The sequence below is a fragment of the Lactuca saligna genome, chromosome 7 (genome assembly GCF_052625555.1).
Source record: "Lactuca saligna cultivar CGN05327 chromosome 7, ASM5262555v1, whole genome shotgun sequence".
NCBI classification, from domain to species: domain Eukaryota; kingdom Viridiplantae; phylum Streptophyta; class Magnoliopsida; order Asterales; family Asteraceae; genus Lactuca; species Lactuca saligna.
This window is the reverse complement of record NC_136423.1, coordinates 1,632,070-1,658,867: the sequence shown is the minus strand read 5'-3', so window position 1 is coordinate 1,658,867 and position 26,798 is coordinate 1,632,070. Positions and strand designations below refer to the sequence as shown.

The 26,798-nt window shown below is 37.9% G+C and overlaps 1 long non-coding RNA gene across 1 annotated transcript; it reads left to right on the top strand.

The window, feature by feature from the left end:
- The first annotated feature begins 20,834 nt into the window (after positions 1-20,834).
- Positions 20,835-22,524, top strand: LOC145007534 (uncharacterized). The gene is made up of 2 exons (XR_013662988.1): positions 20,835-21,106; positions 21,277-22,524. It is a non-coding gene; the product is annotated as an uncharacterized LOC145007534 (long non-coding RNA).
- The last annotated feature ends 4,274 nt before the right edge of the window (positions 22,525-26,798 follow it).

Here is a 26,798-nt window from a genome sequence, read left to right as displayed (position 1 = left end):
ACGCCACGAATCAGGCGATCTCCGCTTCATGCAGGGCCACGAGTAACTCAACCTTAAGTCCCTATACATTTTTGTAGCCCATGGATGTAGGGAGAAGACTTGTGTGCCTCCTTTAATATTTTCTATCTCACTCCTCCCGATGCTGGAACCCACACTCGGCAACATTGGGTCAAGAGACCTCTACCATCCCGGAAAAATAGAGGAATTTGTCCCTGTATCTGCTCTAACTTCCAATTTTCCTTCTTTAAAACCTCCACTTGAGCCTCCTTGATCACATCCAACAACGATGAGATCACCGTCATCCTTAGACAAATGTTCCTAATCGGGGAACCTGCTGTCTTACGAATTAAGGCATCGGCCACTACGTTGGCCTTCCCTGGATGGTATAAGATCTCAAAATCATAGTCATTCAGCACATCCAACCACCTCCTCTGCTGCATATTGAGGTTCTATTTATCCATCAAATTCTTCAAACTCTTGTGATCAATATAATTAGTGCACCATACTCAATACAAGTAGTGCCTCCAAATCTTGAAGGCAAACACCACTACCCCTAATTCCAGGTCGTGGAAGGGGGTAATTTGCCTCATGATGCTTCAACTTCCTCGAGGCGTAAGCTATCACATGCCCCCTCTGCATTAGTATCGCGCCTAACCCTGAGATCGATACATCACAATACACTACCAAATCATCTAACCCCTCAGGTAGCACTAGAATCGGAACCTTGCATAACCTCCATCTCAGGGTCTCAAAATCTAATTGATGATTCGTGCCCCCATCGAAATATCACATTCTTCTTGGCCAAGCAGGTCAAAGGCACAACAATCTTTGAGAAATCCTGGATGAATCTTTGTTAATAGCCCGCTAAACCCAAAAAGCTATGGATCTCGGATGCGTTCTTTGGTACTTCCCACCGCATCACTGCCTCAACCTTGGTTGGATCAACCGAAATGCCCTCCTGGTTGATGGTATTCCCCAAAAATTGTACCTCTCACAACCAGAAATCACACTTGGAGAACTTGGCATAAAGTCTCTCCGCCCTCAGTGTCTCCAATACCTCCCTCAGATGCTGCTCATGATGCTCTTTGGTCATAGAATAGACCAGGATAACATCAATAAAAATGATCACCAATTGATCCCGCATCGGTCTTCACACTCTGTTCATAAGATCCATGAATGTTGTTGGGCTGTTGGTGAGCTCAAATGGCATCACCACAAACTCATAGTGCCCATATCGAGTCCTAAAAGTTGTTTTCGATATATCCTCCTCCTGAATCCTCATCTGATGATACCTTGACTGAAGATCAACCTTGGAAAACCAAGACACACCCTGTAGCTGATCGAACAAATCATTGATCCTCGATAACATATAACGGTTTTTTACCGTTAGCTTCTTCAACTCTCAATAATCAATGCACATCTTGTGTGATCCATCCTTCTTTGTCATGAACAGGATTGGAGCTCCCCATGGGAACTACTCGGATGGATAAACCCTCGGTTTAGTAGCTCCTGAACCTGCATAGATAGCTCCAGCATCTCAGGCGGTGTTAGCCGATACGATACCTTTGCTATTGGAGCGACACCCAACACCAAATCAATACGAAACTCCACTTGCCTCTCCGGAGGCACTCCCGGTAACTCCTCAGGAAAAACATCCCAAAACTCCTGTACAACCGAGACACTACCCACATCAGTCGTGGTCTCAATCCTTGTATCCAATATATATGCCAGAAATCCCGTACAACCTTGCTACAGAAATCTCATAGCTCTCGCGACTGAGTAGACGGTTGGCCCCTGCGAGGCCCTCTCACCATGAATAACTATTTCTCCCTCACTTGGGGTTCGAACCCTCACGAACTAATCATGGCCCCGTTGGACCCCAACCAGTCCATCCTGACAATCACCTTTAGCCCCCGCAATGGTATCGAGATTAGATCAACACGAAACCTCTCCCCAAGAACATTCAGGACACAATCCTGACACACCCTCGCAACACTCACGGTGCGGTCGCCTGCAATCTCCACCTCAAGGGGGGAATCCAAAGTTCCCAACACATCCCGAAACTTCTTGCTAAGTGCAAGAGACACAAATGATTGGGTAGCTCCTGAATCGAACAAAACGTGAGAAGACATATCATTGACTAAAAAGGTCCATATACATAAGCACAATATACACATAAGCAATGCAATAAATCTAGAGAAGGAAGATAAAATACATACCAACCACGACGTCTGGTGCTGCTCGAGCCTCCTCAGTAGTCAACTGAAATGTACGGCTCTTCACTGCTGGAGCATCTGCCTTAGCACGGAGGCCATCAGTAATCCTCATTGTTGCGGGCGTAGGCGCCGCCACTACTCCTCTCCTTCCCTACAACCTTGGACAATCGGCCTTTTAATGGCCAGTATGTTTGTAGTGGAAACAAATCAAGCTCTTCTTGGGGAAATCCCTACTCACGTGGCCCTGCTGACCACATGTATAAAATACCGGGCCCATCCCCCGACAATTTCCTCACCATGAAATCTCCTACACTTGGCACACCATCTACGACCCTGCTGGCCCCTACTAGATGCATCTGAGGTCTTAGGCTTCTTAGGGTGACCTACTATTTTCTGTGCCTACTCAGGCTTCCGCTTGGTGCGGAATTCAGACTCCATCTCCTGCTCACGAGCATTCTCCACCATCTCATTCAGGGTTTTGCACCCTGTGAAGCTCACAAACTCCCATATATCATCCCTCAACATGGAATAATACCTCGTCCTCATGTCCTCATCGGTAACATATTGTGGGATCAATAATGATCGTTCCCTAAACTTGGTGGTGATCCCCGCCACAGTCTCGGTGGTCTGCTGGAGCTCCTGAAACTCCCTCACCAACCATTTCACCTCAATAGTTGGTGCAAACTCCAAATCTAATTGTAACATCCGAATTCCCAGGTATATTATTTTATTCATTTATTTTGGAGTTTGTAAAGGGACTCGACGAGTTGGTGCTTAGACTCGCCGAGTAGGGTCGCGGATTTTCATCCAGGTTCATAACCGGACTCGGTGAGTCCACGTTGTTTAATGAAACCCTAATTTCCTAGGTTTGGGACTTATTTAAAGGCCCTTAGGGCCGTCATTTGGGGCTACCAAATCCCAGAGAGAAACCATTAGAGATCTAGAGCGATTGTGAGGAAGGAGAGGCCGCTTTTGATCATTTTGTTGGTGTGATTGCAAAAAGGAGGTGACCAAGGCAAGATGAGGCTGAAGAAGGAGTGGTTCTAGTGATTTCAGAGTTCAGAGACTGCATCTTGAGGTATTTATTCAGACCTTCTTCAGTTTTGGTGTTGATTCTTAAAGTTAGGGTTTTCTAACCCCCTTTAAAGAATGGACATGTGGAGCAATTGGTCCCTTCTCGAGTTTATGCTTTGGATATGGACTCAAAGAGATCCAGAGACCTTAACCCTTGGAGATTTATGGGTTATTTTGGGAGCCATGAACATAGGAGGTTATTTTTGGGGCTAAATCACCAAGTAGGACCATCTAGATGTTATATGAGTGTCAAGGTCTGAACTTTACGTGATTATCATGCTTGGGAAGGTCAGATCTATGGATTTAAGGAACAGATTTGACCTCAGGAGGTCAATAGAGTTTTTGCATGGCATGAACTCGCGGAGTCCAAAGATCAGACTCGGTGAGTAGGGCTAGGGTTTCTCGTAAAACACTCAGCGAGTAGACCCACCGAGTTGGGGGAATAACTCAGTGAGTCAGAGAGGGATTAGACGATTGGAGTTCAAGACGGAACTCACCAAGTTGATCTTGAGACTCGGCGAGTTGAGTTGGGGTAGCCCCGCGACTCATGTCAGGTGTGACTCATCGAGCAAGGGGAGGGACTCGACATGTCAAGCGAGACTAGGGATTTAGTGAACACATGTAGACTCGCCGAGTTGCCCAAGTGCACTCAACGAGTCGGGTCAAAATTTGACCGTTGACTTTGGTTGACTTTTAGGGTTTAGTCAACAATGAGGGTTTTTGAGCCAAACGAGGGGTAAAATGGTGTTTTACCCTTCTGAGGGTGCTAAGAGAGGGTTGAGTCTAGTCCTGAGAGTTATATTTATGAGAGTATTACTTTCTGTGATTAGGTGGAGGCTAGATCGTATACTTTACCTTGAGTGGTAATTAGAGTCATGTGATAGAGTTATTGTATGTTATTTATGTGATGTGTTGCACTGCATTATTTCTACGTGATTTATGCCATTTATATATCAGAGTATATAAGAGTTAGAACTGGAAGGTTCACAGAGTTAGGACCAGGGGTCCATGGAGTTAGGGCCCAAGGGCCCACAGAGTTATAGCCTCGAGTGGTTAGTATGTGCTATGTATGGTATTTTGGGTAACTCACTAAGCTTTATGCTTACAGTGTTATGTGTTATGTGTTTCAGGTACCAGTGATGATCGCGGGAAGGCGCCGGCATGATTCGTACACACGCATGGGATTTATGTATTTTGATCTTGGGAAATATTTTGTGAAACAAAGTTATGATACAATGGGATTTTGTTAATAATTGTGTTATGGAAAATGTGTTTTAAAATGAAAAAAAATTGTCTTAAATTTTACGGTGTTACACTAATCGCCGAAAAAAACTCAGCCCATGTCATCTCAGCCACACCGACTGCTCCCACCTGACTAGTCACCTCTCCCCACCAGTCTCGGGCTTTGTCTCTCAGCATACTCGAAGCAAAACCCACCTTTTCCGCATCAGGGCAATAACTCGTGTGCTGGGCGTTCTCTATATTCGCCACCCAGCATCGGCTAACAATGGGGTCCCTGACCCTGAAAAACTTTGGCGCCCCGCATGCCTTAAACTCCCATAATGAAGGAGTTCGGGCCCCAACCTAGCCCACAATAATCTCGGCTCCGAATTCCCTGAGCCTCTCCTCCTTGATCACCATCATACCCTCATTGACTGTCCCAAAGATAATTGGGTTAGTGTCAAGGATGCCCCAGGTAACTGTTGGATTAATGTCTAAGTCCATAACTATATTTGGTATGTACTTGACCCGACCCGGCATGGTCCATTTGGGTTGCACTTCACCGACACAATTTATATGGATAATCTTTTGAGAATAGTATGTTTATGATTAATATTAATATATTATAAGTTCTAATATATTATTATGGAATCATGTTATTTAATTAGTAATGATCAAGAATTAATTTATAATTAATTAAGTGATCAAAAGGAACTAATTAAATATGGACTCTTATATATATGGAATGGGCCAAGTTCATTTAGGTTGGGCTAAGCTTTCATGGATAGTCCATGGAGTGTTTAACCCATGGATCCTAGGAAATGAAAGGTCATGGGTATTAGGGTTTAACCCTAATCCTCCACACTATATAAAGATGTCCTTGGTTGGTGAAATTGGCACTAGTGTGGGTACACTATGAAGGGCTAGCCAATTTCACTAGAGAGAACCAAGTATCCATATTCTCTAAAGTCTTCCAAGGTGTTTTGGTGATTTGTGATTCCACTTGAGGCTTCCACACTATTGGGGCTAAGCTCTTAAAGCTTGAAGACATCAAGCTACATCAAAAGGTATGTCATCTAACTAGTACTTTGTAGTACAGGTGCTTCATAATATGCTAGTTAGGATTAAAGCCTTGGAAAGTTCTTATTTGCATGTATTATAGAGAAAACATAGATCCAAGGTTTATAGGGTTGCATGTACACCATAGGAGTGTTAGAATGCTCAAAACCCAACAGTGGTATCAGAGCCTAGGCTTGTTTTCTATTATACTTGATGCAAGTTGCTGAAAAACTCGATTTTCTGGCTTTCTGGGCACTGGACTCGCCGAGTCCACTGATGAACTCGCCGAGTCCATGAGTAAAATCATCTTACTCGCCGAGAAGGTTCATGCACTCGCCGAGTAGGAGCCCCAGACAACATATTTTCGAGGTTTTTGGCTAGAAATGGACTAGGAACATTACCCTAAGTTGTTTTTGAACTTATAAACTTGTTTTTGATGTGGTAATGTTCATGTTAATCCAAATTCAAAGATAATTGTCAATAGATTCATGTTTTGAATTAGTTTAGTGATTAGGCTAATTACATGAAAAAGTTTGATTTGAATTATCTTGTTCTTATGAGTTGCTTAGATTAATAGAAAAGTTAATTGATTATGTGTTTTCAATCCAAATTAATCTAAGATTTGATTCTAAAATGTGTTTTTGTAACTTGTCCTCAAGTTATATGAAAAGTCACATTTAAGTTTCATAAAACTCATAAAAGTTGGCAATGGTTACAAAAGATGAAGAGTCTTATCCTTAAGTTATGGAGGTTCAAGAGTCACTTCATTAAGTAATAAAATATGTAACCTTAATTAATTCCATAACTTATAAAATAAAGAAAAAGTTAATTCTTTTATTAGTTTAAAGTCTTCCATAACTTGTCCTCAAGTTGTGGAACTTGAAGAGTTTTTGGATTAAAACTACTTTGAACACATAAGTTATGGAATTAATTAGTTTTTGAATAGTTTCAAAACTTGCCCTCAAGTTTTGGAATTTGAAAAGTTTTCACTTATGAATACTTTAATTCCAAGTTAGCCCTTAGAATTTTAAAAGTTAAAATTCAACCCTTATACTTTATAATATTATAAGTTAATAATATATATGTATGTATAAGAGTAAAGTCAGTCTTACCGCTAGTACGCCTCATTCACGAAGCCGGTCTATAAGGTGGGTATAAGGTTGTTTCCTATAAAATGGCAACTTAATGGGTGTCCACTCTCACCCACCGCTTGCTTGACTGGTGGAGGGTCGTTAGCCGAACGGGTTTGACAGGACTATAATTCTCCCTTCATTAAAAGTATTAATGATAAATATTAAATAACTAAATTCTTAATAATTCCCAATCTTAGTTACTTAGGAAAATGTGAATAAGGTGCTAATCCATGAAATTACACTTTACACTTTGTCTAAGTCGTTAGTGGAGCGTGTGTGGTTAACCGACACACTAACTTGGACTTAACAAGGTAGGTAAAGGGTGACTTAATATTTATCATAGTATCGATGGAGCGTGTGTGGTTAACCGGCACATCGATTAAGGGGTAAACACTTAAGGGTACCAAGTAATTTGCATGGTTACTCACACCTTGTTTTGTGATCCTCGGCATCCCAGTCACAAAACCTGAAGGGCACACTCGAGATTGAAACATGCCATTGAACAGTTCAATGAATCTCAAAGATCTAGGAGTTTCAAATCCAATTAAAACCTAATAATACATTTCGTTTATCTTGGTGGAAATTGGTGAATCGTCATTCACCTACCTTCAAATATTTTAGAGCTTGGATTACGGCATACCTCTTCTAAGTTATAAAATAGTTTGTTGGGTCCTAGCCTTAATATTTCATATTGGGTGTCATATTAAGGACTTTAAATCAACTATCTTGAATATCTCCCATAACATATCTGGTTTAGACATTTATGATCTTCCCAAATCTCTTGAAACAAGCTTTCCTAAATGAAGATGATGTCCCTTGGAAATCATACTTCTTTCACCTCCTCCGATTATTCTCCCTAACCCACAAGTTCTTGAAAAGGTTAAGGTCACTCAAGCCCTATTAGAAAGGCAAGGTCTAGGTGTGGTCACATCTTGGAGATGTAGTCACATATTGACAAGCCAGGAGAGTTGGGTGTCAAAGTCTTGAGAAAGTTGGTTCAACTACTTTGTAAGTCACATAGTGAGTTCTTTTGGAACACCTATGAAACAGACTATGACAAGACCCTTAATGATCTTATATATTTGCTAAGATCAAATTCCTAAAACTTTATGGACATTGACAATGATGACATTGGATATCTAGTAAAGCTCTCTCTTCCCAATGGAAAGGGATCGGCCATAGTCAACTCGGTTGACCAAATGGTAAAGAGAAAAGCTAAGTCTGTGATAGTCTCGTGTACCATTATCAAAAGGGTCCATATGTTTATATTGCCAAAGGGAGGGGCATTGGTTGCGAAGTTGCCAAATTTACCTAAGGATGTTAAAGTCAATAAGTTTGACTCTACTTCAGGTAAAGTCCACTATCTAACTTTGTTAAGTTTTTATTCTGAGATTGTAGATACATGATGTGACTGGGTCACATGGTGATGTTTTAAGAATCAAAGAAAATTGAAGAAACTTAAAGAAAGAATATGTTGAATCTGATCGCATAGATGGATTTCTATCGCATAGTTTGAAGATCGGATTCTTGAGCTACTTCTTAGAAGTTATGAGATATTGCTTAGGAATAGATAACAACAAGTTTTCATATGGATTGTAAGGATAGTTTTTTCCGCAAAGTTTTTAAAATAAAAGGAAAAAAATATGATGATTTTATTTATTTTAAAAATATCCTTACAATGGCATTTGAGGAAAAATTGTTGCTTATATGATTCCATTAATAGCAAGAGTGGAAATATGAAATTGATTCTTTCATTTGTGGTTATGTCTAAATTTATCAAATAAAGGAAAGATTTTCATCACCCAAGTCTCAATTGGACCGGAACTTGGAATCATGCAAGGTGTATAGCATGATGAATGAGAACTTTCAAGTATTGGAAAATTAAGACTAATTACTTGTTCACATGGATGTGTGAGTAATGTGAAGGACTAAGGGATTGAGTACACATTTTTGTGCACTGGTCAAGTCCACCACAAAAGATTGATAAGACTATTCATCATAGTTTACTAAATCTTAGTAAATATGGTTATACTTACAAGCTTAAGTGTAACTCTGAGACATTGGAAAAGGTTCCAATGTAAGGCAGAGCGAATAAGAAGAATCAAATTAGGCAGAAGGATAAAAGTTTCTCAAATCTGAAAAGATGAGAGAGTACTTTAGTATCAGTTTTGTGATCATCTTAATGATTAAGAAACCATAGCACAATTAGTTCTCTAAGGAAATCTTAGTGCATTCTTATGACTAAGAAGAGGAACTTGAATTGTTGAAATGGATAAATCAAGAAGATGAGTCATACTTCGTTCCAAAAACAATTTTGAGAGTCATACTCCAAGATTTTAACTTGAGTGACATGTCTTAAAGAAGGTTTAAAACACTTCTCAAATGTAAGAGTAAAAGTTTTCTACTCTTGTACATTTGAAATTGGTAAGTTGTGATGTTTTGGATAAAACAAAGACCAGCTTAGGCCAATTGTGTGAAGTGTTTGTCTTGATTAGAATCCACACTATCTCTTGGATGCTTGACAAGGAAGTCTTATAGGTTAAGAGGACAGTGGGAGTCTTAAAAGTCTTGAAATTCTTGAGAACTAATCAAGAATAGAATCTGAAGTTCTTCACTAGCACACGACTTGCGGTATATAACCTATTGTGTTGACACATTCTGTGCCCATTCCAGTTAAAGTTGGCTTTGCATATGAGTTCTTAGAGTTCTCAATTTGTTGCACAACAACTTGGAAGCAATGGTAGGCCATTGAGCTGCCAGGTGGCAAGAAATTAAGATTGAGTTCAGTCCATATGAGTTTGGATTTGTCATTATCCTTGTCTTGTGACTATGGTTTTGATAATTCACATGGATAAGAACACATACACCATTAAATCTAAGTGTCATAAGGTTTCTCTCCGATTCATGAAAATGATGGTGAGGAAACACTTTCACTAAGTAGATTTTAGCTAGATAGCAATTGTGATATTTGCATTCTCAAAGTCGTTAGTGGAGCGTGTGTGGTTTACCGGCACACTAACCTGGACTTGTGAGAAGTGGCAAAAAGGTCTAACCATTATGATTACGGCATCCCTCTTCATAATTGTTTAGACACATAAGTGCGCTATCTAAGGGAAGGTGTATGATTTTGATAAAGTTTTATCAAAACAATCTAGTATCAGAAATTTGAACTTTGGTAAGAAAGTCAGCTGATTTCTGAGTACGTGTCAAAGCTAGTGGGAGCATAAGTGTTGTTCTAATAATCATCATGTTAGTGGGAGCAAGATAATTATGATAAGTATTGCAAGTTAGCAATGTTAATTACAGAAAACATAAGGTTTCAGTTGGGAAAGAGTTGTTTGCTATAATTAAGGGAGAGGAAATTATACTTCATCTCAAATCTATAAGCTTAGATCATGAGGTTTTAATCATTTAGTCAAGGATATATATATATATATATATATATATATATATATATATATATATATATATATATATATATATATGAATTTCATGTTGGAATGGCTCAACATAAGGAAATTTTGTATATGGGTCCATTATTTGCATTCTAAAATTCGATTATGATTACGACATCCCTTTTCATAATCTAAATTATGAGAACTTGACAAATCGAAATGGAAATATTATGGCAAAAGACTGGTTTAGTCTTTATGTGAGACATCATGAATCGTGTCCCATATGCTTCGGATATAGGATCGATTACATGTGCTATATTCATCCTTTCTAAAATTTTCCAAATGCTTGGGGAATTAAGAAGGGAAAAGGTTTAGAACTGGATATCACAAAAAGGATTAAACAATTGTCGAGGACAATCTAAGGTTTACCAAAGATTTTTTGCTCAAGGATAGTTGGAAGTATAGTGATAATTCTGGAAGGACCATATTGACATAATCTGTAAGGAGGCAACTCTTGTTCAGAAGTGATAGTCAAAATGGAATCTGGAAATGTTTCAAAGTTAGAATTTTTTCAATCTGTTTAAGATTAGGAAACTTAATGCAAGAAGGATGTTTCCAAGGAGTTGATCTCCTTTGGAATACTCTGTAATGATTTTTTGCCAAGTCTTTCTGACTTTGTGCATAATCATTACAAGAGGATCAATGCATATAAGTTTAGAATCTAACAGATTTCAGTAAATGGCATGAATTTGGAATTCTTGCATTTGCAGTAAGGATTGGGGAGTGTGAAAAGAGAATCATTGAAGTTATGTTCAATTGATCTAGTTCACAAAGTAAAGATCATAGACAAACATAGTATGCATACTTGGTGTGTGGCATGACTAGTGTTTAGAAAAAAAAACATAGTGTACATGCTTGGAGCATGGGACAACTATTGTTTTAAATTCAAGAATAAAGTTGATAGCTGAAACAGTATACATTGAATAATGTGTAATCATATGGTGATAAATAAAAGGTGTTTTATTTATCTTCATAGGTTTTGATACCATATTGGATTCAATTATTCTTGTGTTTCACTTTGCATGTTTTGACTTCCCGAATAAACTAGGTTATTCTTCCGGAATGACTAAGTTATTCAAACCATCCACAGTCGGTCATATGTTGGAAGTAGATATGAATTAAGACGGTCATGGGTTGGCTTGTAGAGGTCTAAGGTGTTGGACAAAGGGCTACAACACTCATGAGTGCTCATAAGTTCTGAGTATTGGATACAACCCGCGCTCATTGGAATCACTTCATGGATTTTAATCACGAGAGATCATGAGACGATAATATCTTATATTCTTCAAACCTAGAGATATGAGTTGTTACTATGAGTTGGTTGTACATTGATTGCACAAAAACGCATTTGGTAACTCGGTGCTATAAAACGTGCCTTTGTGTATGATTCAACAAGTAGTAGAACAAGCTATATGAGTCGAAGTTTATCCATTCCTTTTACCTTCGGGATAAAAGCGATATCTGTGGGCCCCTCGATGATTTGATGATGACAAATGGAAATGCTCGGCCGGGCCAGGACTAATTTGATTTGTTCAATTAGTCAGTCGTCATAAATCGGAAATCGGGAAACAACAAATGGACAGAGAGAATGATTATAATCCATGTCTCAGTCCATATGATATCTGGAATGGAGGAATATATGATCCCTTATTTAATGGACAAGTTCGTTGACAAGATCAGAGTTCGACAGCGGCTTTAAGAGCTACGATTGCCAGTGAGGTTTGAAGTCATACGCAATAATAGTTTTAGACTTATCCAAGTGGGAGACTGTTGGATTAATGTCTAAGTCCATAACTATATTTGGTATGTACTTGACCCGACCCGACACGGTCCATTTGGGTTGCACTTCACCGACACAATTTATATGGATAATCTTTTGAGAATAGTATGTTTATGATTAATATTAATATATTATAAGTTCTAATATATTATTATGGAATCATATTATTTAATTAGTATTGATCAAGAATTAATTTATAATTAATTAAGTGATCAAAAGGAACTAATTAAATATGGACTCTTATATATATGGAATGGGCCAAGTTCATTTAGGTTGGGCTAAGCTTTCATGGATAGTCCATGGAGTAATTAACCCATGGATCCTAGGAAATGAAAGGTCATGGGTATTAGGGTTTAACCCTAATCCTCCACACTATATAAAGATGTCCTTGGTTGGTGAAATTGGCACTAGTGTGGGTACACTATGAAGGGCTAGCCAATTTCACTAGAGAGAACCAAGTATCCATATTCTCTAAAGTCTTCCAAGGTGTTTTGGTGATTTGTGATTCCACTTGAGGCTTCCACACTATTGGGGCTAAGCTCTTAAAGCTTGAAGACATCAAGCTACATCAAAAGGTATGTCATCTAACTAGTACTTTGTAGTACAGGTGCTTCATAATATGCTAGTTAGGATTAAAGCCTTGGAAAGTTCTTATTTGCATGTATTATAGAGAAAACATAGATCCAAGGTTTATAGGGTTGCATGTATACCATAGGAGTGTTAGAATGCTCAAAACCCAACAGTAACCTCTACTGAAATGAGCTTACGCAGCCTCTTGTCAATGGCCTCGGTAGTGTCACCTGACCCAACCCCGGATCCAGATCACGATCCTGAACCCCCTGCTCTAAATCATGTCACCACCATACTGCTCTGCAATACCATAAAGCATAATGATAAGGATGTCCATAGAGGGGATCCACCCACACTGGTCCTCCTTAGAGTTTCCAGATCTAACATTATTTCTAGTAAGGTCTTATGCTTTCAGTAGTATGAGCCCAATACTATCTTCCACACCTACATGTACCTTCCCCAAGGCCCTACCTAATAACTCCAATTCATCCCAAAATAAATCATATTCCACAGACTACCACATATGTCAAATCCTAGGCTGCCCTAAGATTTGCTCTACCCACATCAATCAAACCAATCATAACAGGTCGCCTTTATGCATGCAAATTATACACAAAAAAGGATCAAATACACTTTCAGATAAACGATTCTACCCTAGGACCACAACCAGACAAGGAACAAGAAATAATGCTAAGTCAATCATTTTAAGGCTATAAGTTTCTAACCGTATACAATTTTAAATGCATACACATAGCAAGATCCATACGATTATCATAGATAAAATATCAGTATAACATGGCTATCATATTGGGGAACTACTTACTTGGCTCGGCCAATCATGCGCGTTGCACTATCCTCTTTTCCATTCTTTAAAAGTCTTAGCTTTTATTTTATTTTTGAAAACAATTTTACCATTTCCTTAGTTTGAGTCCCGACATACCCAAGAGTGTGCTTGAAACCCTCAAACCAAGGCTCTGATACTAAATTGTAACGACCCAATTTTCAAAAGAAAATTTTCATTTTTGATTAACCAGAATACGTTCCACAAACCATGAAATCCCAAATACAATTGTTACAAAATGCATAACAAATACAATTTTATTTCAAATCATCAAAGTGTCCCATAAAGACACATGGGAGAGAGTGCACGTCACGCCATCAAGCCTTGCCCTTGCCCTTGGTCTTAGATGTACCTGAAACAAATCCACAAAATGTAAGTTAATGCTTAGTGAGTCCCCCAGGGCATACCCCGCGCACAATCCACATAACACATATCATATTAGCTATAAAATCTACATATATCACATAAGCCATACATACAACATATAAGGAAGCCATGGAAACCCTCCAGGGACTTATGCCTAGTGCCACTGGAACCCCTATGTGGTCTTAACTACTTGCCATGGGAACCCTCACATGGTCTTCCTACTATGGGAACCCCTCACATGGTCTACTCTAACCGCCATGAGAACTCCCATATGGTCTTCACTACCAAGCAAATATCATACAAACAAACACGAAAATATACTAGGATGCCATGGAAACCCTCTAAGGTCTTATACCAAATGCCACGGGAACCCCCATGTGGTCTTATTCTACTGCCACAGGAACCCCCCGGGGTCTTCCATGCAAATGTCATACTAACGTAACGCATAATCAATCGACAATCCACATATCATAAAATAGGCCGGCCTTGGTGCCTTTGACCCATTGGTATGGTGAGAAGAATCACCTCTCGAATGCTGAACTGACAAGCTAAGATCAGATATATCCCACACACTGCTCCTCCTCAACTGCCTATAATCAACATATGATTAACTTGTCACAATCCCATAAATACCCTCAAAGTCAATCGTGGTCAACCTGGTCAAAGTCAAGGTCAACAGTCCATGTTGACCTCAACTTGCTGAGTGCATCCAAGAAACTCGTCGATTTCCTCCCGATTCCATTCCACTGAATCCATGTCAACTCGCCGAGTTTATCAAATTTCGAGAAATCTAAATGTTCATGCAGTCACAAAACCCTAATCCTTCACTACACTCATTCCGAATCTCGAATACGGATAAACCCTACCTGAATCGTCGAGTCAACTAAGGGACTCGACGAGCTCCTTCAGTCCCTCTTATATTCAGTCCTTTTTAGTGAGATCTAAGGTCCCAAACTTTAGATCTAACTTCCCCTAGTTCATTTATCACGTAAAGTTGCAAAATTTACGTGCATGCAAGGCCTAACAAGGCTAAAACATCAAAACTAAGCTTCCTACAAGTTTTTAGTGCATGGAAAGGGCCTAAGCTATAAAGTGACCTAGATAGGTCCAGATCTAGAGCCACCTCCTTCTGATAAGTCCAACTCCGAGTATGACTCCATTTAACACCAAAAATGGTCACTTACTTCAATGAAAAGGGATCTAAGCAACTAAGGATCAAGGTAATGACTTTATACCTCCACATGGTTTCCAATACAGAGTAGATGTCGGATCTACTGTAACATCCCAATTTTCAAGTCCAAAAATTTCATTTTTAATTAAGTAATTTATTAAATCGTTAACTGAAAACATTGTCAATATCATATCAATCCATAAACCATCATGAACATGTCTCAAAATCAAACATCAAACTGTAATATAAATCAGAGTACAATCCCAGAAAACTCAATGTAGAAATCATGTGTGTGTGTGTGATGCGCTGTTACGCTGCCGGCTCCTTCCCCTTGGATGAAGAGGTACTTGAAACCAAAACTGAAACTGTAAGCACAAAGCTTAGTGTGTTCCCCCATCGTACCACATGCTATACAGTCATACATGCTGCCGGGCAATTCTGGGGTGCCCGACCTACCCATGTCAAACCATTTTGGGGTACTGACTACCAGTGTCAAGCCATTATGGGGTGCTGCCTACTCGTTTCAGGCCATTCTGGGGTGCCTGCCTACCCTCCGGTCTATCTCACCCAGTCACGGGGACTATTTCACCCTTACTACTATCACATAATAACATATCATAAACATGTTGTTAGACATATCTGGGGTGTCCGACCTACCCTTCGGTCCTAACAACCGATCGGGGGACTAATCCCCTCCTACTACCACTATCACATAGAACATAACATACTGGCACATAGAACATATCAAGTAATAGCAAACCAGACAATTATGTAACACCCGAATTTCGGGGCTAAGCATTTTTGACAATGTAATAGTCTAGGTCAACTATTGTAGGTCAACTATTGTAACTCTCTTTGAAGTAATAAAGATGAAATATTTGAGTATTATGTGAATTATGTGTATTTATGTGCATATTATTTAATTATAAATGTATAATTAACAAAGAATAAAAATAAGCATCAAAATTAAAGTGTGAGATAAGCCTGATATCTCTAAATAAAGTTGTAGTGGTCAAAACAAGGATTACGGGGATATAAAGAACACCGAAATCCGAGTTATAATGAAGAAGTTATGACCCGTCGAAGTTTCACGACGGAATCGGCGCTACATCGGGAAGCGTAAATAGTGAACTTACGATAGAGCGACTTTTAGCCTTAGAAATCTAAACCAAAGTCATAGAATATGTTAAACTGAAAGTGTCCATAAAAAGAACACCCAAATTTGACTTCGTATGAAGAAGTTATAAGATTTTAACGGACCAATCCTGTCTCAGCCTGTTAAAAATATAACTTTAAAAATAAAGTCAAAATTAGCCGACGGAGTCTAAACGAAAGTTGTAGAGTACGTCTCCACCTATTCGTGGATATAAAGAACGTTAAAAACGGAGTTCGTATGAACAAGTTACAAATTATAATAGCATATTTACGTATTAAAATAAAGTATAAATCATATATACGCACACACACATACACACATATATATATACACATATGTATATATCATTAGAAAGGTATCGACGATGCGGTCATTATAAGATTAATGTTGAGTTCTTTCGACATTAGTTTAGTACAAATATCATTAAATCCTTTTAAAATAGTATTATAGAGGGTTGTTTAGTTGTTTATATAACTAAAATGTCATTAAGTAATTATGGAGGATAGTTTTTGAAAATTCAATTAGTATAAATAAGAGCCTTGGACTCTCATATTTCTTGCACCATTCTCTTGATTCAAGAGTCTTTCTCTCCTTATCCTTCGAGCATTTTGGTCCCTCGTGATTCGACTTCTCTTTCTGTAGTTTTTAGTATAGTAAGGTGAGCACTGCACAAATCTTTCTTAAAAAGATTCAGCGACGAAGTTCTGCTCCTGCAGAGCCCGACTCATAAGCTAAAATCCCCTTGTAAGTAAGTTATGCTTACCCTATTTTAATATAGCTTATATTTAAAATTAATATTGTTATTATGAACTTATAATAAATATTTGAGCTATTATTATGACTTATAGAAGTGTCGTTATAATATCTTTTTAACTACTCGCGGTACGGTGAATCTGGTTTAAACGGCCGCATAGGGTTGTTGGATTTCAGAAATGCTATACGCCAAAATGGTTCTACCATCCGGTGTTTTATGTCTGGCCCCTGTGTGTACATAGTGGTTGGAAAGTATTGTCTAAACGTTTATATAATAATAATAACAATAAGACTAATAGTTAGTCACGGTAAATATTAGACTAAAATCTAGTGGTAATAATACTAGGTTTCGTCGAAGGAAATTATTTTAAAGTAAACAAAGCGTTGTCCGAGTACTGAATCACTACCTTTTCAAGTGAGTGCATAGTTACTTTCATCTTACACATAGATATGAAGTATTTTATTAATTATGTGCTTTGTGTGCAAATTATCTGTATACTTGTTATCTATGCTGGATAAATGTTTTTATACAAGTTTTAAATGATTTAAACTGTATATGTATTTTATATCTACAAAAATATTGGGGTAAAACATGGGTAGACGTAATAAGACGATGTGTGATAAAATGATGAGAGGCCTCGATGTTGTTGTTGTTGATCCAGTCATTTAGCGGAGTATAGAAGACGACCACAAACTCTTCTACACGGTCCAGTAGAACAGTGGCAGGCTCGCAACCTGTAGGTGTCTGTGAACGATGTGTTCACCGGTGTACTCCATCCCCCTCATGTTTGCCTTTAGGACATTTATTGTTGAGGAACCCCCTTAGCAGTAGTGTCCATCCCGATGATGATCCTTAGGATAGGTCCCTTATGATAGGTGTTTAGGGACGTAATGTGAGGATAACGGGATCAGGTAATCGGGTTATTGTTGGTCGATGAAATTAATAACCTTATTTATTGTGGGTTGAAAACCCTATGTGCTCACCAGGCTCCCAAGCCTGACCTACTCAATTTTATGTATTACAGGTAGTGGCGCTTGAGCATAGTTGTGATGTGTTGGGATGAGGGATTACAGATATAGGCTTGTAGATATGAAATAATGTAGTAAGGCTTATATCGTATTGTTTATACTTATGTACTGTATCGAACATGACATCCCGAATCTTTTAATGAAATACATTTCTAAGGAAATGCTTTTGATAACTCTTTATCATATTATTGTTTTGGGACAAATTCCGCAATTCTTTTATTAAAAGGTTACTCTGATTTTGAAATAAAGTATAAACAAAACCGGTCTTTTTTGGCCGTGATTTTGGGGATGTTACAAATTATCACAGAGACAATCATCTCAACTATAATCAACTACTAGTGGATCGGCCTTGGTGCCTTAGACCCACTTCTACTGGAAGGTAACTCGCCTCGTAAACTGCGTGTCGAACCTTGCGGAGGAAATCTCTAACAGCTGCTCTGATGACTCCCGGCTATCAGAGACACATAACACTCAATCAAAGTCTATAATACTACTCAGGGTAAAATGACCGTTTTACCCATTCGGTTCAATTGGGACATGCTTAAGTCCTAATTCTAGCTTATCAAGCCCAGCTCTCTTACGATCCATTAAGGATTACATAAGGGCCCACTCATTGTCCAATTTCTGAATTAAACCTTATTTTCCCCAAATAGGCCCAAAAACTCCCAAGTCTAATATAATAATTCTCAAGGGCCCAATCTTGGCCCAAAAAGGCCCAATACTCTAGTTCCATATTCCTAAGTCCAAAATGATACTTCACAGTGGGCCATGGGGCCAAAAAGTCCAGGCCCATCCTCTTAGGGACCAAAACCCCAATTTTCCAAATATGCATGCGTATGCGCGGCGTACCCGGCACGTACGCTGGCCTTGACCAAGACGGGGAGTTTGACCCAGTACGCGCGGCGTACTAGGGAGTACGCCCAGCGTACTGGCCATCTTCTTTGGGAGTTCAATTATGACTAAATCTGTTAAGTCTTTACGTCCAAAATGCCGATCCGTGTTCTTTTAGACCTCCTAAACCATAAAGTCATGAACTTTATGTGCTTGTATGCAAGGTTGGGGTTAAAACATGTTTTTGGTCATTTTAACAAACTTTAAGACCCACAAACACTTGCATGGATGTGGCTTAACCACCAAGGTTCGATTTTTATGACTCTTAGTGCCCTTAAGAGCCCAAAAGGACAACTATTATGGTCTGAAATCATTAAGATGCAAGACGCTTCAACAATTGAGTCCAAAAGTAACTTTAAACACTCCCCATAAACAAATCTAAGAATATAATGGCTAAAGATGGAACTTGATACCTCAAATAAGTCAAACATGGTGCTAATTTCTGGATCTACAAGCTCTTGGTGGATCCTTGCTCCTTCTTCAAGTTCCTTCCTCTCCCAAAGCACCAAAACTACACCACCAACTCTCAAATAGCTCCCAAATCACAAGAACACACAGAAGTAGGCTAGGGTTTTCGTGAAGGCTGTATGAGGGTGAAGGGAGGCTGAACAATAGGGGTGATGTTCTTTATATAGGGAGTAAACCCTAAATTTTAGGGTTTAAAGAGCTGCACACGTACGCTGGGCGTAATCCTGGTACGTTGGGCGTACGTGTTTAGCCTCCGCGCTTCCTTTCCACGAGCACACTGCGCGTACATGGCAATGTACGCCCCGCGTACATAGCTTCCTCGGCCCACTAGCAAGGCCCAAAGGTCAAAGCCCAAACCAAACCACACCCCACTTCAATTAGGATGAATAATAATAATACATGGAAAATCCTGGATGCTACAAATCTCCCCCACTTGAATTAGACTTCGTCCTCGAAGTCGTTGCCACTGCTGAAAATAAATCGGGATAGTGCTCTCTCATCTCATCCTTCGGCTCCCAAGTCTATTCCGAGCCTTTGCGGTGCTGTCACTACATCTTCACCCCTCTACTTCCTTGTTCCCCAACGCATTCTTCTTCCTATCTGGAATGGCTATCAGTCGCTTGATGTAGTTCATACTATCATCCACCTGAATATCCTCGAGAGGTACCACTGCAGAGTCGTCTACCAAGCATTTCCGTAGCTGGGATACGTGAAAGGTGCTATGAATCTGACTAAGCTCGGCTGGGAGATCTAGCATATATGCCATCTTGCCCACCCGGGCCGTAACCCTAAAAGGACCGATGTACGTAGAGACCAACTTGCCACACTTCCTGAATCGAATGACGCCTTTCCAAGGTGACACTTTCAGGAGTACCATATCCCCGACCTGGAACTCCAGTTCCGATCGATGCTTGTCGACATAACTTTTCTGCCGATTCTAAGCAATATGAAGCCTGCTATGAACCTGCTGGATCCTCTCTGTAGTCTTGAGTACCACTTCGGTACTCCCTATGACCCTCTGACCAACCTCACCCCAGCATATTGGGGTCTTGTACTTCTTCCCATACAACATCTCGAAAGGAGGACAGTCAATACTCGCATGATAGTTGTTATTATAGGAGAACTCAGCCAAAGGAAGGTAAGTATCCCAACTACCTCCAAAGTCTAAAACACATGCCTGTAGCTTGTCCTCCAGAGTCCGGATGGTCCGCTCACTCTGACCATCCGTCTGTGGGTGAAAAGCAGTGCTGAAGTGCAGATGAGTACCCAACTCATCGTGAAACTTCTTCCAGAATCTGGAAATAAACCGCATATCTCGATCCGAAATCACTGAGACTGGCGCTCCGTGCCGAGCTAGTACCTCTCGAATGTAGATATTGACCAACTTCTCGGCCGAGATGCTCTCTTGGATCGGTATAAAATTGACACTTTTGGTTAACCGATCCACGATGGCTCAAATCAAAGCCACTCTCCGTGCAGTCCTGGGAAGCCTTGTGATGAAATCCTTAGTAATATCTTCCCATTTTAGTAATTAAAAAAATGAATGAATAGGTGTAATCTTGTCAATACACTAATCAAACTAAATAGGTTTTGCATTTACTATTTTAACCTCGTTATCTATACTCGTCCACAGTCCACGTCCACGTCCACGTCCACGTCCACTGGATCCATGAACCGGGTTCACCAAATTGTGGATACCGTAGAGTCGGTACCGGGTCATCTTCTTCGCAATTAGCATCCGATAACCACCTCGAACCCCTTCCAATCCCACTCCTAATTTTCTTTCGTCGTTACGTCACTGTTTGCACGGTTGGTTGATTCTCACGTTCTGATCTTGAGGTACGAAGCTGTAAAAAATTCGAAGAAATTAGGGTTAACAAGGGGATCCAATTTCTTTCGACTCGAAAGGCGCACTTTTATTAGGTAATTTAGTTATCCGTATCGCTTTCTATTTCATCATATTCTTTCTTTCATGTGAAATTAATTGCTTTATTCATTGATAATGTGATTTGAAAACCTGATATAGTTACTGTATGTTGGGGATTAGGGTTTTTATCTACAAGGATCTTAATTTTTTTTATTTGTTTGTTTAGAGTTAAAACTAGAGTATGGAAGAGTCGAAGCATAAATCTAGTAAGAAGGAAGATTATGTGAAGAAGGAGGAAGAGTTGAAGAGGGGGCATCGTGAGAAGGATCGTACTGGGGATAGAAGTACAAAGAAAAAGAGAGGCACCGAGATAAGGAGAAGGAGAGAAAAGAGAGGGAGAGAAGGCAGAGGAGAAAGAAAAGAGAGAGAAGGAGAGGGAGAGAGAAACGTAGAGACGGTGAGAGGGATCGAAATGGTGGTGGAAATGATGATGTCAGAGATAGAGATAGAAAGAGGCGGAGGAAGATAATATTGGGACGAAAAAGGCTGATGGAAATTCTTGAGATAAGAAAGAAAAGAAGTAAGAAGCTATGAATGAAGAAGAGCGAAAGTTGGATGAGTAAATGGAGAAGAGTTAAAGAATGGCAGGTAACAAGAAAAAGAGAAAAAAGGAGGAGAGGAATCTGAGAGAGAAGAGAGGGATGAACCCAAATCAGGAAAGACTTGGACTTGGAGTTTAGAAGGGAGAAAAAAGGAGGAGGAAACTGGTGTTTCTCTGCCAGGTGTACTTGGTGTTACTGTTACACCTGGCCATGAGCTTGCAGCATGATTCTTTGCCTGAGCATTATGAGATTAATGATTTCCCTGAAAACAATTTTGGTGCTATTACTACTTACTACCAGGGGTCAATATATCCAGCTCTACTTCACAATTCAGTGATTCACAACACAAGCTTGCATCCTCTCTTCCAACTTCACAACCAGGGCGTAAGAGTATGACCAGGGTCAATTCTAGTTTAAGATGTGTTTCTGATTGTAGGTTGGTTGGGACTTTGTTGCTTTGTTTCTTGAGTTGGACCGACAGTGTTGCCAAGTTAGCCTAGGGTTTACTAAAACCTTCCTTCCTTTTTTAACCCAAACACCTTCATTGCCTATGTGATTCGTTATATTCTAAGGGCATTTGATAGGGGGAACTAGATGGTAATAACTTCATTAAATCTCATTATTTGCAGGTTATTATTATAGATTGAGGATGAAGCTATTCAACAACTATGCATTCATTCGGGAGTACAACCACTAAACTAAAGGCAGTAGGGTTTTATTAAAAGTTGCATTACTTTTCATCTCCATTGGTTTGTTTTTCTTTTTGTTGGTTTGTAATATCTACTTTTTTTAGAATCAACTGTTGAGTATCTGTAATATTAACTGTTGTTATAGTTGATACTTTATGGAAATAATCTTGACGAATTGGACAATTTGAGAATCAAGTATTGAGGTCTGGAACTACAGTCAACAGTTTTCATATAATGGAGTTGCATCGAGTCACAGGTGGATATGTTAAATTATGTTTGATAGCATTAAAATTTGCATAATCTTGAATATTTCCCAGTCCTGGGTATATGATTTCACTTGCAGAAACAATTTTCTAAAGCGAGCACAATGGCACTAGTAACTGCATCCAGGATTTTCACTGTAAACATTTTTATTTTGCTTCATGTAAAACATTAAAATAAACCATATCGGCCTCATGATCCATGAAAAGTTTCAAAGGACAAACTTAATATGTGAGTGTGAGATTCCGAGTTTTGGGCGTATGATTGATGCAATACATCGTGGTAACCCCCGATAATAACACACCGCCGCATGGATGATTCGCGAAGGTGAAAAACTGTACTATACCTATTACCAAATGTGTCAAAAACTTAGTTGGGCGTTTTTATATTTAAGATCAGGTTCCAGTTTTCAAGATTCCTCCCGTTGTGATAAAATGTGGTGAGGAGATTAGGAACAAAAATTAATGTGTCAAAATGATATGGTTTTAGATGCCTTTATTAGATTAGATGCTTTTATTCTTTATCCAATCCAAATGGGGTTGACTCTATCCTTAGGAGCCAAATTCTAGGACCCTATGGAGAGTTACTACAAGGATCTTTGGTACTGACTAATGTCAATTTATGGGTCCCTCCAATATCTTGTGTCTGATTTTTGTGATTATAAATACGAGTCTCGCCTCTTTGATGAAGATACAAACGAGTGACTAGTTGGAAGGCAATGGTTGTTAACTCTCCCTCAAGGGCTTCTTGCTTTTTAGTTTTGTTGGGATTTTGAAACATACAAGCAAGGAGGTCTTGGGGGGGTTTTAACAAACAATGTCTTTGTTGTTGTTGTTGCTGTGTGAAAAGTGAAAACTTGGATGCTATTAAGGCAGCTTTTTGCCATCTCTCCCTCAAAGACTTCTGACATTTTGAAATGGCCAAAAGTCTCCAATGTCTGGGGTCTTTGAGGAGGGATGGCAAACCGTTGTCTTGATCATGTATATTTGCTCTAATCCTACAACCAAAAATGTTTGCCAAAATCATGACAAACTTGCTGGGGGGGAAGGACTTAATGGGGAAGGCATCCCATCCCATCCTGAGCTTTATCTTTCCATATAAGCAAAACAACAACACTAACACATGTGTATCAAGTACTGGTTAAGTTGTGTCTTTATTAAGTTCCATGTATAAAAATTGATGGCTTCAATCTTCATCACAATCTCTATCTCTAGCCCTGAGAAACAATGGTGACTTAATGTAGTATTGTTGACATGCTTGCTTGATTTTGCATAGAGAATCAAACTAAATGATTTCAACTTTTAAATTGTAAATAAGGCTAGTAGAATAATCATACTAGCAATGCTTTCTATTCTGAGTATAGCATGTTTTACATAAACTAACAATTTCCTATATTTTCATCATATTAGGATCAATTGTTTTGTTGTTAGGATCTAGGACTAGGAGCAGCAACGAATGTACTTCAATTTTAGCCATTGATAACAGTTCCTTCCTTTTTCTTGTATTTTAATTGTCAAATTTTGATGGCCAAACTAGATTTAACAATTAGCAGCGGAAAATCAGGTGCCTTGTTATTTTGCGTTTGAAATTGTATTATTTGAAATGAGAATTGGTTTAAAGCATGAGGTTGCTATTGGGTGTGGTTAATTCTTAAAGACGATGCAATTTCAAGCAATTTACTTGAGTACAATAAATATACACAATTGGGTTTGCTTTAGAGGGTCATATATATATATATATATATATATATATATATATATATATATATATATATATATATATATATATATATATATATATATATATATATATATATATATATACTATCTTATAAAACAAATCCCACTATTTCTAAAAATAGATTGAATAAAATAATAATATTTTTTAAGATGTCCAAATCATTAAGCTAATTGTACAACTAATCACTAATCAAATAATATTAAAATTTAAACAAACTCCTATAAATCTTTTCTTCCAAAGTTTTGACCAAATCTTTTTTCATCCAAATAAATACTCAACACCCTATAATTTGTTCATTTCATTAATTTTCTTTATTTTTGATATGACATGTTTCCTAAAACAAACTAATGATTGAATTGAAAATAATCATTCTCCATCGAAAAGAAATTAATTGTCGAAACAAACTATTTGTCGCCCGCCGCTTTGCACGGGTAAACGGCTAGTATATATATATATATATATATATATATATATATATATATATATATATATATATATATATATATATATATATATATATATATATATATATATAACCCGCTGAAAATTCATCTTTTGTTATATAAAAACCATTTTATTGCTTTCATCATTTTTTCTTTGTTGGTTTAGTGGTTAACCCCGAAACTATTAGACTTTGGAGATAATGACTCAAGAGTAAATTACATGAATGGTCCTTATGGCTTAGGATAATTTATGTGTTTGGTCCTTAACTTACTTTTTTTTTTAAATGGAAGGTACCTATTGTTTGTTTTTGTTATGTAATTGGTACATATCTTACCTAAAAAGAGTATTTTGCCATTGATTTTTCAAATTTATTTAAATAAACACTCCTTACCCCTTCCCTCTCACCTTACCTTACCTTACCTACCCCATTATTTTTTCCTATTTAAATAATAGTATTTTTATGTAAGATAGGGATCAAATGTATAAAAAACAAACAGTAGGGATTAATCACGTAATAAAAACAAAAATAGTAAGGACATTCCAAGTTAAAAAAAAAAAAGTTAAGGACCAAGCAAGCAAATTACCCCAAACCACAGGGACCAATTTGTGTAATTTACTCATCACTTAAATGAGTAATATATTTTTCGATTTGTACACATTTGGTCACTAAGTTTTTTTTTCTTTCACATTTGCCTTCAACTTGTTTAACTGTACACATTCAATCCTATGACCGGTTATTCCAGATAAACCGAACAAAATGATTTAATAGGGTAATATATTTCTCACTTTTTACATATTTAATCATTAATATATTTTTTGCACATTTTGTCCTTAATATATTTTTTGTTGCAAAATAATTATTTGTTGTTTTTATATACATTCAGTACTTATGATCTAGTTCTTTAAGTTTTTCTCACTAATTCCTAGGTCGGACAATCATTAATGAGGTGTTCGGGACTATTGATGCTTATGGCTACCGCGACCTCATCAACTGCTTGGGTGCTTAGGTCTTGTATTCTGAACGACGTAACTTCTTCATACGATCCCGAATTTTAACGATCTTTATATTCACGTTTTCGTATTTGAGTCTACTACAACTTTCGTATATATTACTTCCGTTAAAAAAATAATATATTTTTACTTACTATATTTATATACGTGTGTTCTTTATAGATATATGTATGAACATTTTTTTATAAAGTTGTAAGTAAAAATATATTACTCCCTCCATCCCAAAATTATTATCCACGTTTGATTTTTGAAGTCTTTCCATGTCAACTTTGACCATAAATAACCTTATTTGTGTTATATAATTTTTGTTGAAACTTATAACAATGAAAATATATTTAAAATACAATCTATTTATATATCTGGCATAAAAAATTATATAATAAAAAGTAAATTACTTAAGATCAAAGTTGAACAAAAGAGACTTAAAAAGTCAAACGTGGACAATAATTTTGGGACGGAGGGAGTACTTTTTAAAGTAAGTAATCTAAGTTTCTTGGTTACTTAGGTCTTTTGTTCTGAACGTCAAAACTTCTTCATACGATCTCAAATTTTAACGATCTTTATATTCACACGTTCGTACTTAAATCTACTACAACTTTCGTTTAGATTACTTTCGTTAAAAAATATATATTTTTACTTATGTTCTTTATATACATGTGTTCTTTATGAATGTAGGTATGAATGGTCTTTTGTAAAATCATAAGTAAAAATATATTACTTTTTAACCGGAGTAATTTAAACAAAAATTATAGTCTCAAATACGAACGCATTGATATAATGATCGTTAAATTCTGGGATCGTATGAAGAAGTTAAGACCTTTAGAACACAAGACCTAAACACTAAACAATCGAGATTGCAATGGCCATAAGTATGAACGGCCTCAAACACTTCATTAATGATTGTCCTATGTAGGATGTTGTAAGAAAAACTTAAAGAAATTGTTCATAAATAGTGAATGTGTACAAAAATAAGGAGTTATTTTTGCAACAAAAAAAAAAGG